Here is a 16311-nt window from a genome sequence, read left to right as displayed (position 1 = left end):
TCTCTTTCCATCATTTTTCCTGATGCACGTCATAGCAATTGCTATTCAGCTCGGGTGTGATGTCACGCCGTCACGCCGGCGGCACGAGTTCGATTCTCACTTAGGAGATAGTTTTCTTTTCTTATTTTTATTCTACTTTCTAAAGGCGTCATATGCCCGATGATGCTGCAGGGGACCAACAAGATAAGCTGACAATGCAGACATGTGCAGACAATGCAGAGTGTGATTGCAATAACTTACTAACCGGAAGATGCGTAGACATAGCGGACGTAAGTCAACCACATCACAAACCATTTCTTTTGTTGGGTTCCGCGAACAGAAGTTCTAGCACCAAGTGCACAAACATACTAGTGCAAAATATGGAAGTGCTCTTTCACAATTATCTGCCGGGTCAATTGATCACTTTTCTTCTAATTATAAGCATATTTATGAAAGTATATGCGGTTATTTATTAAATTCATTTATTTTGATTTTTGTCTGGACACTGAAAATTTCAAGCGCACCAGGCCTATTGGTTTCAGAAATGTGCCGACATAAAGAGGCCACGTCTTGTACACTTTCTATTACTTAACATCTCTTACATTAAACAGAGTAAAAGTAACCAGCACGGTGATATAATTACCTTTTCACCACTCAAAATGAAACCCTGTTCGCAATGCAGTGCTTCCATCTTTTTTCGTTGTTCAATCTAGTTTGCTGCGTAAGCCACTTCATCATTTAACCCTCAACCATGAGTTGCACCTTGAGTTGGCCTTGAATCTATTGATGGCCTTTGCTAACATCCTAGTTAACACAATAAAGTGAAATGCTGACACGGAATGTTCAATGGAACATTTTTTTCTTTTGGCTAAAATGCAGTATGCTTTTCCTCTTAGTTTTTATTTTTGCTTGCTTCTCTCTCATGAAATAGTGCTTTCTTGGCTGTGTGATTCATACTCCCGTTCAGAGAATCGCACAGATGGTTGCGATTGCTTAGACTGAACGCTGTAAATCCAATATCAATCAGAGAATGCCTGTAAGGGAAAGCACATTTATAAATAGAGGTGGTTTTTGAAGGGAAGTTGTTTGGAAAGAAACATGGCAAGGGAAACCACTCTCCACTGTCTCTCTTGCAATGCAAGAAAGATTAACAAACGGTGATGAGTGATGTTTCTTTAAAAGTACTCCATACTGGGCGAGTTGGTTAACATACATCTTGCAAAATTTTAGCGCGAAAAACACGGACAGAAAGAGTAGATGACAGGAGCGCTAGGTAACAACTGGAAGTTTATTCGAAAACACGTAGAATTATAAAGGAAGAAAGTGCGATAAAATCGTTGGTCAAAAACCAAAAGAAGAAAACTAAACACAACCGTCACCGCCAGCTCCGGCTATCAAGGCGCAAAGCACTTGTCCAGATATGCTACCTCTTTTTCCCGTATAGCAACAGACGGTTTGGCCACGCACGTATTATGAGCCTTGGCGATACTGTATGCCTCGTAAATTTCCCACACAACACGTTGTCATGCTTGTACACAGTCGTAGTGTGCTAAAGGCCCGGCGAGCACTTGCAGGACCCGAGATCCTTGCACTCACGGCAGTGCAAAACAAAGTTCGAAGACACCGGTTTTCTGCAGTCCAGTGAGTTCTTGTGCTCCTGCAGCCGCACATTGATGCATCTGCCCGTTTGCCGTAATTCACCTTCCCGCAGGCCAATGGCACCTTGTACACAACCCCCTTTTCGAAGGCGGTGAACTCGCTGGCATGACTGGCAGTACACTTTCGAGGGTCCTGTCGAGGCAGTGTCTTGTCTAGCCTGTTTCGAACTGCCGCGCACACTCTCCCGAACTTGTGATCAGCTGAAAACACCAGCTGCACATCATGCTTAGCTGCGATCTTCCGTAGTCGATGAGACATCCTGTGCATGTATGGAATACATGCAACCTTCTGGCGTGGCCGGTCCGCTGGTGCCTGAACCGAGGGGGAAGCCTCGCGCTTCAGTTTAAGCAATAGTGGCTCCGTAAGCCGGGCAAGGTGTTTTTGAGGGTAACCAGCTTCTTGTAGTCTGGCCACTTGCCTCAAAAAACCCTCCTCAAATCGGTGGGCACACGACTGCCTCAGGGCTGTGGACATACCGGACATGGCTATGCCGTCCTTGACAAGTCTTGAATGCTGGGACTGCAAGTTTAGAAGGGGCTTACCCGCCTTTGGAGCATACACCCAGCAAACATGCTGATTGGTTAGCTTCAACTCCAGGTCCAAAAACTGGATACAACCCTCTCTTGGCACTTCAAGTGTGAAGTTGAGGCCCTGACCTCTTTCCTTGAACATCTTTAGATATCAGGCGTCGTTCGGATGCTGCTGGCCCTTTTGATGAAGACAAGGTAGTCGTCTACATACCTGAAAATTCGTCTTGTGACGTCCTTCAAATCAGCTTCCAGATTCCTATCTACCTTCGATAGAAAAATATCGCTGAGAATTGGAGCAACCCGAGAGCCGATACACACTCCCGAACGTTGAACGTACACTTTGTTTTCCCACATGATGAAGGTCGATTCTAGGTATGCTGAAAGTAGCTCGAGGAAACTCTCCACTGTCATGCTGCAGGCGTTTCTGAAGGGGATCTCATCATTGTCTTCGACGAAGCATTCCTGGACGCACTTCATTAAGGTAGCATGGGGAAGGGAATAGAAAAGATCCTCAACATCAACGCTTAGTACATTACAGTTTCCATGATTCTGCTGCGATAGGTACTGCACCACCGACATAGAATTTGGGACAAGGAAAGGATCGTTAATCCTGAGGAGTCTCAAATGTCTCAGGAGAAAATTCGATACTTCGTGCTGCCAAGTTCCTCGTTCAGGAACTTGGCAGCACGTCTGAACGAGGAACTTGGCAGCACGAAGTATCGAGTTTCCTCCTGAGACTTTTGAGACACTCGGGATTAACGATCCTTTCCTTGTCCCAAATTCTATGTCGGTGGTGCAGTACCTATCGCAGCAGAATCCTGGAAACTGTAATGTACTTAGCGTTGATGTTGAGGATCTTTTCTATTCCCTTCCCCATGCTACCTTAATGAAGTGCGTCCAGGAATGCATCGTCGAAGACAATGATGAGATCGCCTTCAGAAACGCCTGCAGCATGACAGTGGAGAGTTTCCTCGAGCTACTTTCAGCATACCTAGAATAGACCTTCATCATGTGGGAAAACAAAGTGTACGTTCAACGTTCGGGAGTGTGTATCGGCTCTCGGGTTGCTCCAATTCTCAGCGATATTTTTCTATCGAAGGTAGATGGGAATCGGGAAGTTGATTTGAAGGACGTCCCAAGACGAATTTTCAGGTATGTAGACGACTACCTTGTCTTCATCAAAGGGGCCAGCAGCATCCGAACGACGCCTGATATCTAAAGATCTTCAAGAAAAGAGGTCAGGGCCTCAACTTTACATTTGAAGTGCCAAAAGAGGGTTGTATCCGGTTTTTGGACCTGGAGTTGAAGCTAACCAATCAGCATGTTTGCTGGGTGTATGCTCCAAAGGCGGGTAAGCCCCTTCTAAACTCCCAGTCCCAGCATTCAAGACTTGTCAAGGACGGTATAGCCATGTCCGGTATGTCCACAGCCCTGAGGCAGTCGTGTCCCCACCGATTTGAGGAGGGTTTTTTGAGGCAAGTGGCCAGACTACAAGAAGCAGGTTACCCTCAAAACCATCTTGCCCGGCTTACGGAGCGACTATTGCTTAAACTGTAGCGCGAGGCTTCCCCCTAGGTTCAGGCACCAGCGGACCGGCCACGCCAGAAGGTTGCATGTATGCCATACATACACGGGGTGTCTCATCGACTACGGAAGATCACAGCTAAGCACGATGTGCAGCTGGTGTTTTCAGCTGATCACAAGGTCGGGAGAGTGTGCGCGGCAGTTCGAAACAGGCTAGACAAGACACTGCCTCGACAGGACCCGCGAAAGTGTACTGCCAGTCATGCCAGCGAATTCACCGCCTGCGAGAAGGGGGTTGTGTACAAGGTGCCATTGGCCTGCGGGAAGGTGAATTACGGCAAACGGGCAGATGCATCAATGTGCGGCTGCAGGAGCACAAGAACTCACTGGACTGCAGAAAACCGGTGTCTTCGAACCTTGTTTTGCACTGCCGTGAGTGCAAGGATCTCGGGTCCTGCAAGTGCTCGCCGGACCTTGAGAACACTACGACTGTGTATAAGCATGACAACCTGTTCTGTAGGGAAATTCACGAGGCATACAGTATCGCCAAGGCTGATAACACGTGCGTGGCCAAACCGTCTGTTGCTATACGGGAAAAAGAGGTAGCATATCTGGACAAGTGCTTTGCGCCTTGATAGCAGGAACTGGCGGTGACGGTTGTGTTTAGTTTTCTTCTTTTGGTTTTTGACCACCGATTTTATCGAACTTTCTTCCTTTATAATTCTATGTGTTTTCGAATAAACTTTCAGTTGTTAGCCAGCGCTCGTATCGTCTACTCTTTTCTGTCCGTGTTTTTCGCGCTAAAATTTTGCAAGATGATGTTTCTTTTTGTTTCCCCATCTAAGCTGTGTAGATGAGGCAACACTGTACACAAGTTACGTTGTTGAGAAAAAATGCGGATATATCTCGTAACTACGTCTATTTCAAGCATTTAAAGATTATTGCTGCATTGTGGTTAGTCCGTTCCGCGGTAAATTATGACTAAGGGGCACCCTTTCAGTAACGAGTTATATGCATATTCGAGCTGCGTTGAGAGTGCAATGAAGGCAGGGGCTCAAATATTTTTTTGACCAGGACATTCTGGTAGCAGGGCCCGTAATCAGAGGACTCTCTGATTACGGGCAAAAATTTAGCTTGAGGGTGAACTCTTGACTGCATCTATAGCATGGCTGAATAAGTAGAATTCAAAATGACATCGCAGTTCTCAAAGGAAAAGTACCGGTAGTGAACACACCAGACAAGCCATTTGGGCTTTCCCTTCAGCCTATCAGCAGTTCCTACCTTTCTGTACAGATGCAATACAAAGAGCAGTGAGCAGCTGCTCGCGTCTACGTCACTAACCTTGTGTACAACTTGTCATGTTAAATACCGTGAGTTGAAAATGCATGTATGACACTGCGGCCATGTAGTGTCTCCAGCATGCTTTACAGGTTAAAGGTGGTTACGTTACATGCTTGCATGCTGCTTATTCTTGCTGCACTTTTAGGTGATTGACAGACAACCTCAAAAAGAGTTCAAACCACTAAAGTTCAGGCAATTCCTGAAGCATTCTTTTAGCTAGATAATAAAGAGCATAAGTGTGAGAAGATTATGCAGCGGCATTGTAAAAGAACATTGCAAAGAAGAAACAATATGAGGAACCACTTCGGTAGCATGCTTATGCTTCTGTAGATCTCTCGTGTTCAGTGTGTTTTATACTATCAAGACGTCTAGCGCCCCGCGGAGGCATGGATGCCATGGAACATAGAACTCTTTAGACCTGTAAATAGTGTGACTCTCCCGATGTTTCCGCACTGAGTGCTATGTTAGGAACGAAACTGCAAAGAAATATAGACTCCCCTGTTCATGAGAGGTCTGAAACAAACCTCCTCAAATTCTCTGAAAAATCGCCAAAATGTTATCACAGAAGAGCTCTTTTTTCCTGTTCCAAACGACTAGTACACATTGTGAGCCTGACTTACGCACGGAAAAGTGTAACAAACTTTTGTGTGATATATTAAAGATGACACGGCCAAGAAGCTTTTAAATTGGTTGAGAGTCTGCAGGAATGGTTTGAGATGTTCAAGGCACCGCAGTCTTTTAAACGAGACCTCTTACTGTGTGTCTGTGTTTTTTTTAACACATAAAGCGTTTCATGAGTAGAGTGGTCGCGAGGTATCCTCTGCGTTACACTCTTCAAAAGTTTTTCCCTGATTGGTTGGCGCTTGCCTTTTATACATCATACTAAAACGGAACCGAGAGATGAGTTGTTGCATTTCAGGTGGTTTACCTATGGTTTTTTTTTCTAAATGTCAGCTGTTTCAATCGACGTTGAGTTATAGTGATTGTAGACGTTGATTCTCGACGCAATATAGCACGCAGAAATAATGGCAGAAATTTATATTTTTTTCAGGTTACAGGCTAATCTTCAACAACAGTCATACCTACGTTGAGTTCTAAGAGCCTCATAAGCCATGGATGAGTCGAAATATAAAAGAAATGCAGCAGTTTAACTGTATATTAGAAATTTCTCCCCCTATTGCTACTTGCGCGCATTACGTTGTGTGCCGAATACTAGTGAAGAGTTATCTGCAGCTCATATTTTCCCTAAACCACCTGGATTAAGCTTTCAGGAAGAGCGAGCGAAACTGCTGCTAAAAAAACAAGTCATAGCCAACAAAGTTCACCGAAGCGACATACCCCTTCTATATAATTGCAGTTCTACTCCAGTTACAAAATGTGCTATGCGCGCTTACCTAAAGGAGTACGTGGGGCACCGTTCTAGCAAATCTCTTAGAAAATGCTGTTCTGAATACTATAGCAATAAAAGATTCAATGTTCCGGTTAAAGGAAAAAATTACAGATTACTGTGGCGACCCACATTGGGACAGTGCGAAAGCATCGACGCCTCCGCGGCAGTCTTCGCGTCTTTGCCTATCTTTATCATTTTATTTGTGTCTCTTAATAATTTAAATACTTTAGTAGCGCATTCATCCTATGCTTTATTAAAAAAACCTAATTACTTACTCTGATTATATAAAACCACTTCGGTTTTTAAAATTTTCCGCATTTTTGCTTTCAAGTCCATTATATGCCTGGCCAGCCTACTCAACCGTCCAATGGTTTTCGCTGATAATTAATTTACTAATTTGTCTACGTCAATGAAACTTTTTGTTCGATTAATTATCAATCACCAACATCTAATACATTTCAATTCATTTCGAATTTTATTTTCACCCTTTTTCCTATGTTTTTACTATTATGCCGTCAACGGCCGTTTTCCCATACTCAGTTTAGCGACGTCCGTGCTATTTTGAAGTTTTTTCGAGATCTCTTGCTCTAATTAATTAACTAATCACCCTATCGACATATTTTTTGCGCATTGATCTCACATAATCCTCTTTCGATTACAAGAAACCGTTCAATGGTACCTCTTCTGAGAACGTCGCAACTGCTGCGGACACGTTGTGCGGAGAAGTTTTGGTGACACGACCCCAGAGACACAAACTAGTAAATAGCACTAATAAATGGAGTGTTTTTGCAAAAAACGTCCAGCTACTAAGTGGATCCTTAGGTGGAACCAGGCTAAGAGTGTAGGCAGAGTAGCAGACGTGGAGAGACGCCAGACAATGGAACGCCCGCGAAACCACTGAGGAACAGGAAGCGAGGATCGAAAAGATGCGGGACCGTTTTCGCAGGCTAGGCGGTGCAGTACTGGAGTTGGTTTTTGCGCTTTCGCCCGTGAAGTTTATTCCTTCCTGTGCCGCCTTTTTTGGTCTAAAAACCAAAGTTAGGATTTCTCATGCGCTGCAGCAGCCGCCTGCGGCCGGGGCCAACGTCTGCTTAGAAAAGCACATAATGCAAGACTAGTCGGGAGTATCTTGATGCATGCGTGATTGGATGTGGAGCGCCTTCCGGGAGACCTGTTCTGCAACGATCAAGTCAATGGCCTCAACGGCCGAACTTCCACCTACAGGAGGACGATTACCCCAGGCCAGATCAACGCGACTCCCTTAAGGAAGGTGACTGCGGCCAAGAGGTGTGAGCTCCAGGCGAGCGCTGATGTTTGGACACATTGCGAGTTTGACGGCAGTTCGTAGTCCACAGACATCGATGAGAGAACGATTGGTCCGTGCGAAATTACAAGAAGCTTCTAAAACGGGGCACCAAAGTCTGTCGGAAGAAGCCCTAAATGAAATTCTAGCCTTGGCCGATCAGCTCCACAAAATTTTGAGCGGATTGCGCAGGCTACTTTGGGATAGCAAAATATACTCGAGCTTCTAGGCAGCTACGGAAGAGAATACTGGGAAGTGGCATCGGAGGGACTTCACAATCAATAAAGACAGTGCGGTTGGCTCAGAAATCCTAGCACATTTTAGCGGGCAACTGGAAGTGAGAGGAGAGGGGAGGTTAGGAAACCACAGCTTTTTCAAGTGTCCTGCAGAGTGGACATTTCGAGTGCAGTATTCTGAAAAATGTTCCACGGAATCTAGTATTCGCCACCCATGTGCACACATAGCAGAGAGTCTCTCGCTACCTATATCGCAATCGGATTACGAACGTGAGTTGTCTCTAGTCGCTATTCTGGAACAAGGGAGTCTATCTGGCTTCTGCGTTAAGTGCCGCGTCAGTAAATGGTCAGTAACAGAATATTGCCCTGTGCCAGGTACCCACATGTCCAATGAAGAAGCCGGGTGGGCAGGACGGTATTCAACGCCAGTCGTCGTCAGCTCGCGTATTATATGGGCGATATCAAAAGGCAGGTAACTAACAGGGGATTGGAAGGCTGAGTTCTTGCAAAGCCTTGATACCCTGGACATGGCGGCGGCCTTCCCACCAGAATAAAAAAAGCAAATGTTTTTGGATATGATTATCTTTGACTTGTAAAAGATATATCCTTGGCGGCATTGGTAAGCATGCCTAGATTACCAACGGCATCTTTTAATGGGAACCTCTGGCAGCCATTACGTAAGCACAAAGCGTGTCGACCGCCTCCTTTAATGGTTGTACTGGGTACGGTTGGATCTCCTCCCACTCTTTCTTTACGCTTCTTTTTCTTGGTCCTTCTTCGCCCAGTTGATTTCGGCATGTAGATACGGCTCAAGGCATAATCGTTTGTCAATCTGTACCGAATCGTGGTACGACTCCAGTCGCTGCGCGCGCAACCAGTATGCGAAACAGCGTTGAGGCATTTTCTCCGCAAACTGAACGATTGAGAGACCCGATCAGATTGAACACCTCAACAAGTTAGCGAGCGCATCCTTGCATTTATCTGATTCTTTTCGTCAATGACATCCCTTGTTAGCGAGCTTCCTTTTAACGCCTGTATGTTTGTTTTCTTGAGGCCCCCCTCCCACAGTTTTACGACCGGTGGGGCGGGAATGCATTTTGTCCAAAACGCACACCGAAGCGCGCACACAGGAACCCTCTGCCATATTTTCTTAAAGCAAGGCTGTGCACCTGTGCGCTTCTGTGTGTGTTAGTGTGATTCTTCCGTGTGTTGGTGTCTTCTTCTCTGTTCCAAAGTTCGTGGATTTCAACGGCGAACGACGAGCGAGAGTCAGTACGTGCGCGGAGTGGTCGAGTGTTCGAACGAGGGGAAGGGTGTACGAGGCCGCAGAACGCACAGAACATGTCTAAGCATATGAGAACTAGGTCAACAAATAAAGACATTGCTTTTGTTGGCTTTTATGCACACAAAAATGTCTGCGCATTCCACGCGCTCAACGAGCAGAGAGCGCGACGTTACACCCGCTGCACATTCTCATTGTGCAAGGGTGGATTGGCTGCAGGCGCATTGGATTTTTTTCCTTCTTAGTCTGCCGCCACATTTTTACACGCTGCTTCAAAAGAACAAGCGCATTCTTTTTCCTTTATGCGCATGCTATTAGCAAATTTAGAACACAAAAGGATTAGAGGATGCAACAACATGATGAATAATTTTAGCATGAACGGATAATTACGTTGGCACAGCTCTGTTATATCGTCGTGTTTATGCTGCTTTAGTCTACCCTCTTCGGAAATTCGTCCGCTTGTGCATTTATTTGCGAGCTCATTGTATATTCCTAAAGCCTTCATTACGCAGCCAGCATGCCGAGGGCACCACTTAGGATTTTTTGGGGGGCGTTAAGTACACAGTGGCTATGTGTACCGATCCAGATAATGTAAAGAGCTTCTGACAGCCACATATATCCAAGTCATGCTCTCATTGCATCTGCCCTTATTTATTTAAGTGTAGGGCATGTTATACGCAAGTGTTGCAGGCAGAGCGCTTTTTCTTGATACTTTATTACTTACAGTACTTACTCTGTTTGACAGTGCGGATTAAACACTTATTGCTGATCGTCTAAACAAGGCTTCCGTTACAGCCTCAGCACCCACGCAGCAAACCTTGGTAATTACTAGACAAATAAAAAAAGGAAACGAAGGAGGGGAGGGATGCCATTTGCGCGAATGCACGGCAGACATTTCCAGCCAGTGGCATATCTCACCTTTCTCCAGGCATCCTCGGCTCTCCGCTGCCTCGGCTTCTTTGACGTGGCTCTTCCTCCCGCCACGGCCTTTTCCCTGCCTCGTTTTGTGTACTATGTCTCCTTGTCCGGAACTGTGCCGGGACCGCACTCGCTGCATAAGACATGTTTGCTCTGCCAATTGCACTCTCAGCTGCTGCGTCGCTGAAGAAGAGGCATATAAAAGCATGTTCGGACAAAGCGCTCCCATTCGTATTGAATACAACCTGTCGTTTCCGAGCGGGTCTTCTTTACTGCCATTGCTGGTGGTGTGCTTACTTGCGCTAGCCGCAATGTATGGCAAGCACGATTCGTCTGCAGTGATGACAAAGAAATTTTTTTTCTCACGTTCAATGCTGCTCTACAATGCTCTATGGAACTAATACACGGCTTAACTTACAGGTTATCCGTAGAAATTTGCCGCATATAGCACGACACCGAACAGGTCCTGTTTACATCAAATTAATAATCTTTATTGCCGCCTGTGATCACCCGTAATTAAAATGTATTCTGTCCAATTCGCTTCATTCTCACTGATTTGCAATGTTAAAAGCCACCTTTGGCCTCTTCGATGGCCTCCTGGGCCAGGGCTGCAGGGCCTCAGATTGCGTAAGCTTATGTTCCGTCGTTTCGTTGTATTGCATCACGTAAACTTCATGTCCTCAACACCCAGCCTAACCCTGAAAACTCAAGCGTTTACTTAGAAAGTCCAATTCAAATTTCATATTTCAGCTTCCAGTAATGTTAGAGCGCCAGTTTAGTATTTTCTTCCGCAGCTGGACTCAATTGACATCTGCTACATTCTCTGGGACTTCCCTAAAAGTTTGATCTTCTCCTCTACATCTATACATGAAAACCCATGCCGCCTATCCCATCCACACCGTTTATGTGAACCGTTTTTCATACCGAACAGAGCTTTTCTCGTGTGCTTCACTCGTTCAACATCCCCTGATCTCTTTCCTCCATTAGATATGTGCTTCAGGTTAGCCTGCCGGGTATCCTTTTTATTGTAAGCCGAAGATTTGTGCTAGATCAGAGACATAGAACACTGTTGGCGAACGTGAAGTCTAACAGCATTGCGCAGTTCTAATCTCTACGAGTCTCTTCCCAGTTATAATCCCAAAGAGCCCAATTTTTGGTGGCAACAGTATTTTTGATGTGATCGTTATTTCCGTCTTTGATTTTCTATCCAGTCTCCACAAAAGCTAGTGGCGGTCGCATTTCGATGGAGGCGAAACGTAAAAGTTGCCGGTGTGCTTTGCGATGTCAGCGCACGTTAAAAACTCCTGCGTGGTCCAAATTATTCTAGAGATCTTCGCTACGGCCTCCATCTTAGTCAGGCATTGCTTGTGGGCGTTAAACGCCAATAATTACAATTTTATTTTAGTTGCATGCCTTATGTGTTGACAATGTGAAATTCTGACCGGTAACGCTACACAACCTTTCGTGTTAGGCGCAAGACCCCCTAATCAGCTTTAACTGAAGAGCTCCTGCAGAGCCAGGAGGCTTTCGCCCCAGACCGGACAGTCATGGCATCATTTCTAATATTAAAAATAAGCTTCTTTTACTTGGCCCCACCTCACATAACGAGCACTTTTAATTCATTCTGGCCCAAGAAAGCCATTAGCGCGTTTAAACACTGCCGCACCAGCACTGAAGAAATGCGTAAGCATGAGTTTTCAAATTTACCGCCACGCTTCATTTTCTGATTTGGTCTCACGTGTTGGCTCCACCCCCCCCGATTTCGGTAACGTGGCGCGACACTTCCCGCGTTTTCAAATTTGGCGCCCCTTTTGTTCCTGTCCCGCCCTTTTTCGAGCTTTTTTGGATTTAATTAATTAACACACCTCAACCCCCGATTACCCGTACGAGGTTTCAGTATTCCCGAGACGGTGCCACCATTCCTTTTCCTATAAACTCATTCATTTGGACGTAATCGAGCGGACAAGCTTTGCAAACATAGCCATACAAGGCTTTGTAATAAAGAAACACGCCACCAGAAGCCACGTTACTCTGCAAAATCTGAACGAGAGCCAACCATCTCTTCACTGGGAAATGCACATGTCTATAAACGAGTCGTGAAAAGTATTCTGTATGCAAATGGATGCAATTCTTGACACTGCGGGAACCTCACTGCCAAACACCGATGAACGCCACCTGTCTGAAAGAAATTAGGTAGCGCCATTTAGCAGCGTAAAATTGATGCCTCGAATAGCTTGGGTTCTTTTATCGAATTTCTGCGGCTGGAGGGTTCCATAGTGAGTCTGCCTGTATCTGTTGTATGAAAGAAGCCAACAGCCACAGAAACCAAGGGGCACAGGGGATTTTTAATTTTTTTTATTTGATTTCTTATTTTGTGGTGTTGATCAATTTAGATATTACTGAACATGTTGTCGCTTAAAGCTAATTGATTAGAAAAGCAGAAGAAAAAACAACCACTGCCGCCGGTGGGATCCGAACCCACGACCTCCGAATTACGCGTCCGGTGCTCTACCTCTGAGCTACGGCGACGGCTGTCAAATCTTCTGCTTTCGGGGGTATTTATGTTTTACAAGTAACCTAACCTTGAGAGTGTTCATCAGCGCCACCCACGTTCATAAGCGGCGGACGTAGAACGTCCTGAGTTACCGCAGGTGTGACGTAGAACGTCATCGAACGGAGAGGGTGGAAGCTGCGTGAGAACCCTCTTATGCTTCCTATGGTGTCAAGGCTGCCAGAACCGAGGCCCTCACTAAGCAATTAAGCAAACAAGGGAAGGGGAATGAGGGGCTCGTTATAAATATGAAAGAAGCCAACAGCCACAGAAACCAAGGGGCACAGGGGATTTTTAATTTTTTTTATTTGATTTCTTATTTTGTGGTGTTGATCAATTTAGATATTACTGAACATGTTGTCGCTTAAAGCTAATTGATTAGAAAAGCAGAAGAAAAAACAACCACTGCCGCCGGTGGGATCCGAACCCACGACCTCCGAATTACGCGTCCGGTGCTCTACCTCTGAGCTACGGCGACGGCTGTCAAATCTTCTGCTTTCGGGGGTATTTATGTTTTACAAGTAACCTAACCTTGAGAGTGTTCATCAGCGCCACCCACGTTCATAAGCGGCGGACGTAGAACGTCCTGAGTTACCGCAGGTGTGACGTAGAACGTCATCGAACGGAGAGGGTGGAAGCTGCGTGAGAACCCTCTTATGCTTCCTATGGTGTCAAGGCTGCCAGAACCGAGGCCCTCACTAAGCAATTAAGCAAACAAGGGAAGGGGAATGAGGGGCTCGTTATAAATATGAAAGAAGCCAACAGCCACAGAAACCAAGGGGCACAGGGGATTTTTAATTTTTTTTATTTGATTTCTTATTTTGTGGTGTTGATCAATTTAGATATTACTGAACATGTTGTCGCTTAAAGCTAATTGATTAGAAAAGCAGAAGAAAAAACAACCACTGCCGCCGGTGGGATCCGAACCCACGACCTCCGAATTACGCGTCCGGTGCTCTACCTCTGAGCTACGGCGACGGCTGTCAAATCTTCTGCTTTCGGGGGTATTTATGTTTTACAAGTAACCTAACCTTGAGAGTGTTCATCAGCGCCACCCACGTTCATAAGCGGCGGACGTAGAACGTCCTGAGTTACCGCAGGTGTGACGTAGAACGTCATCGAACGGAGAGGGTGGAAGCTGCGTGAGAACCCTCTTATGCTTCCTATGGTGTCAAGGCTGCCAGAACCGAGGCCCTCACTAAGCAATTAAGCAAACAAGGGAAGGGGAATGAGGGGCTCGTTATAAATATGAAAGAAGCCAACAGCCACAGAAACCAAGGGGCACAGGGGATTTTTAATTTTTTTTATTTGATTTCTTATTTTGTGGTGTTGATCAATTTAGATATTACTGAACATGTTGTCGCTTAAAGCTAATTGATTAGAAAAGCAGAAGAAAAAACAACCACTGCCGCCGGTGGGATCCGAACCCACGACCTCCGAATTACGCGTCCGGTGCTCTACCTCTGAGCTACGGCGACGGCTGTCAAATCTTCTGCTTTCGGGGGTATTTATGTTTTACAAGTAACCTAACCTTGAGAGTGTTCATCAGCGCCACCCACGTTCATAAGCGGCGGACGTAGAACGTCCTGAGTTACCGCAGGTGTGACGTAGAACGTCATCGAACGGAGAGGGTGGAAGCTGCGTGAGAACCCTCTTATGCTTCCTATGGTGTCAAGGCTGCCAGAACCGAGGCCCTCACTAAGCAATTAAGCAAACAAGGGAAGGGGAATGAGGGGCTCGTTATAAATATGAAAGAAGCCAACAGCCACAGAAACCAAGGGGCACAGGGGATTTTTAATTTTTTTTAATTTGATTTCTTATTTTGTGGTGTTGATCAATTTAGATATTACTGAACATGTTGTCGCTTAAAGCTAATTGATTAGAAAAGCAGAAGAAAAAACAACCACTGCCGCCGGTGGGATCCGAACCCACGACCTCCGAATTACGCGTCCGGTGCTCTACCTCTGAGCTACGGCGACGGCTGTCAAATCTTCTGCTTTCGGGGGTATTTATGTTTTACAAGTAACCTAACCTTGAGAGTGTTCATCAGCGCCACCCACGTTCATAAGCGGCGGACGTAGAACGTCCTGAGTTACCGCAGGTGTGACGTAGAACGTCATCGAACGGAGAGGGTGGAAGCTGCGTGAGAACCCTCTTATGCTTCCTATGGTGTCAAGGCTGCCAGAACCGAGGCCCTCACTAAGCAATTAAGCAAACAAGGGAAGGGGAATGAGGGGCTCGTTATAAATATGAAAGAAGCCAACAGCCACAGAAACCAAGGGGCACAGGGGATTTTTAATTTTTTTTATTTGATTTCTTATTTTGTGGTGTTGATCAATCAATTAGCTAATCAATTAGCTTTAAGCGACAACATGTTCAGTAATATCTAAATTGATCAACACCACAAAATAAGAAATCAAATAAAAAAAATTAAAAATCCCCTGTGCCCCTTGGTTTCTGTGGCTGTTGGCTTCTTTCATATTTATAACGAGCCCCTCATTCCCCTTCCCTTGTTTGCTTAATTGCTTAGTGAGGGCCTCGGTTCTGGCAGCCTTGACACCATAGGAAGCATAAGAGGGTTCTCACGCAGCTTCCACCCTCTCCGTTCGATGACGTTCTACGTCACACCTGCGGTAACTCAGGACGTTCTACGTCCGCCGCTTATGAACGTGGGTGGCGCTGATGAACACTCTCAAGGTTAGGTTACTTGTAAAACATAAATACCCCCGAAAGCAGAAGATTTGACAGCCGTCGCCGTAGCTCAGAGGTAGAGCACCGGACGCGTAATTCGGAGGTCGTGGGTTCGGATCCCACCGGCGGCAGTGGTTGTTTTTTCTTCTGCTTTTCTAATCAATTAGCTTTAAGCGACAACATGTTCAGTAATATCTAAATTGATCAACACCACAAAATAAGAAATCAAATAAAAAAAATTAAAAATCCCCTGTGCCCCTTGATTTCTGTGGCTGTTGGCTTCTTTCATATTTATAACGAGCCCCTCATTCCCCTTCCCTTGTTTGCTTAATTGCTTAGTGAGGGCCTCGGTTCTGGCAGCCTTGACACCATAGGAAGCATAAGAGGGTTCTCACGCAGCTTCCACCCTCTCCGTTCGATGACGTTCTACGTCACACCTGCGGTAACTCAGGACGTTCTACGTCCGCCGCTTATGAACGTGGGTGGCGCTGATGAACACTCTCAAGGTTAGGTTACTTGTAAAACATAAATACCCCCGAAAGCAGAAGATTTGACAGCCGTCGCCGTAGCTCAGAGGTAGAGCACCGGACGCGTAATTCGGAGGTCGTGGGTTCGGATCCCACCGGCGGCAGTGGTTGTTTTTTCTTCTGCTTTTCTAATCAATTAGCTTTAAGCGACAACATGTTCAGTAATATCTAAATTGATCAACACCACAAAATAAGAAATCAAATAAAAAAAATTAAAAATCCCCTGTGCCCCTTGGTTTCTGTGGCTGTTGGCTTCTTTCATATTTATAACGAGCCCCTCATTCCCCTTCCCTTGTTTGCTTAATTGCTTAGTGAGGGCCTCGGTTCTGGCAGCCTTGACACCATAGGAAGCATAAGAGGGTTCTCACGCAGCTTCCACC

The 16311-nt window shown here is 45.7% G+C and overlaps 1 long non-coding RNA gene across 1 annotated transcript in view; it reads right to left on the bottom strand.

Moving 5' to 3' along the window:
- The window catches only part of LOC149356095 (uncharacterized), a 37185-nt gene extending 26917 nt beyond the window's left edge, over positions 1-10268 (bottom strand). The window contains exon 1 of the long non-coding RNA XR_016289358.1: positions 10163-10268. This is a non-coding gene — a long non-coding RNA (uncharacterized LOC149356095). The remainder of the gene's footprint in view (positions 1-10162) is intronic.
- Positions 10269-16311: the final 6043 nt, after the last annotated feature.

This window comes from Amblyomma mixtum, chromosome 3, assembly GCF_055824585.1.
Source record: "Amblyomma mixtum isolate Tamu chromosome 3, ASM5582458v1, whole genome shotgun sequence".
Taxonomy (NCBI): Eukaryota; Metazoa; Arthropoda; class Arachnida; order Ixodida; family Ixodidae; genus Amblyomma; species Amblyomma mixtum.
The sequence above is the reverse complement of the archived record's forward strand: the minus strand, read 5'-3'. Positions and strand labels throughout refer to the sequence as shown.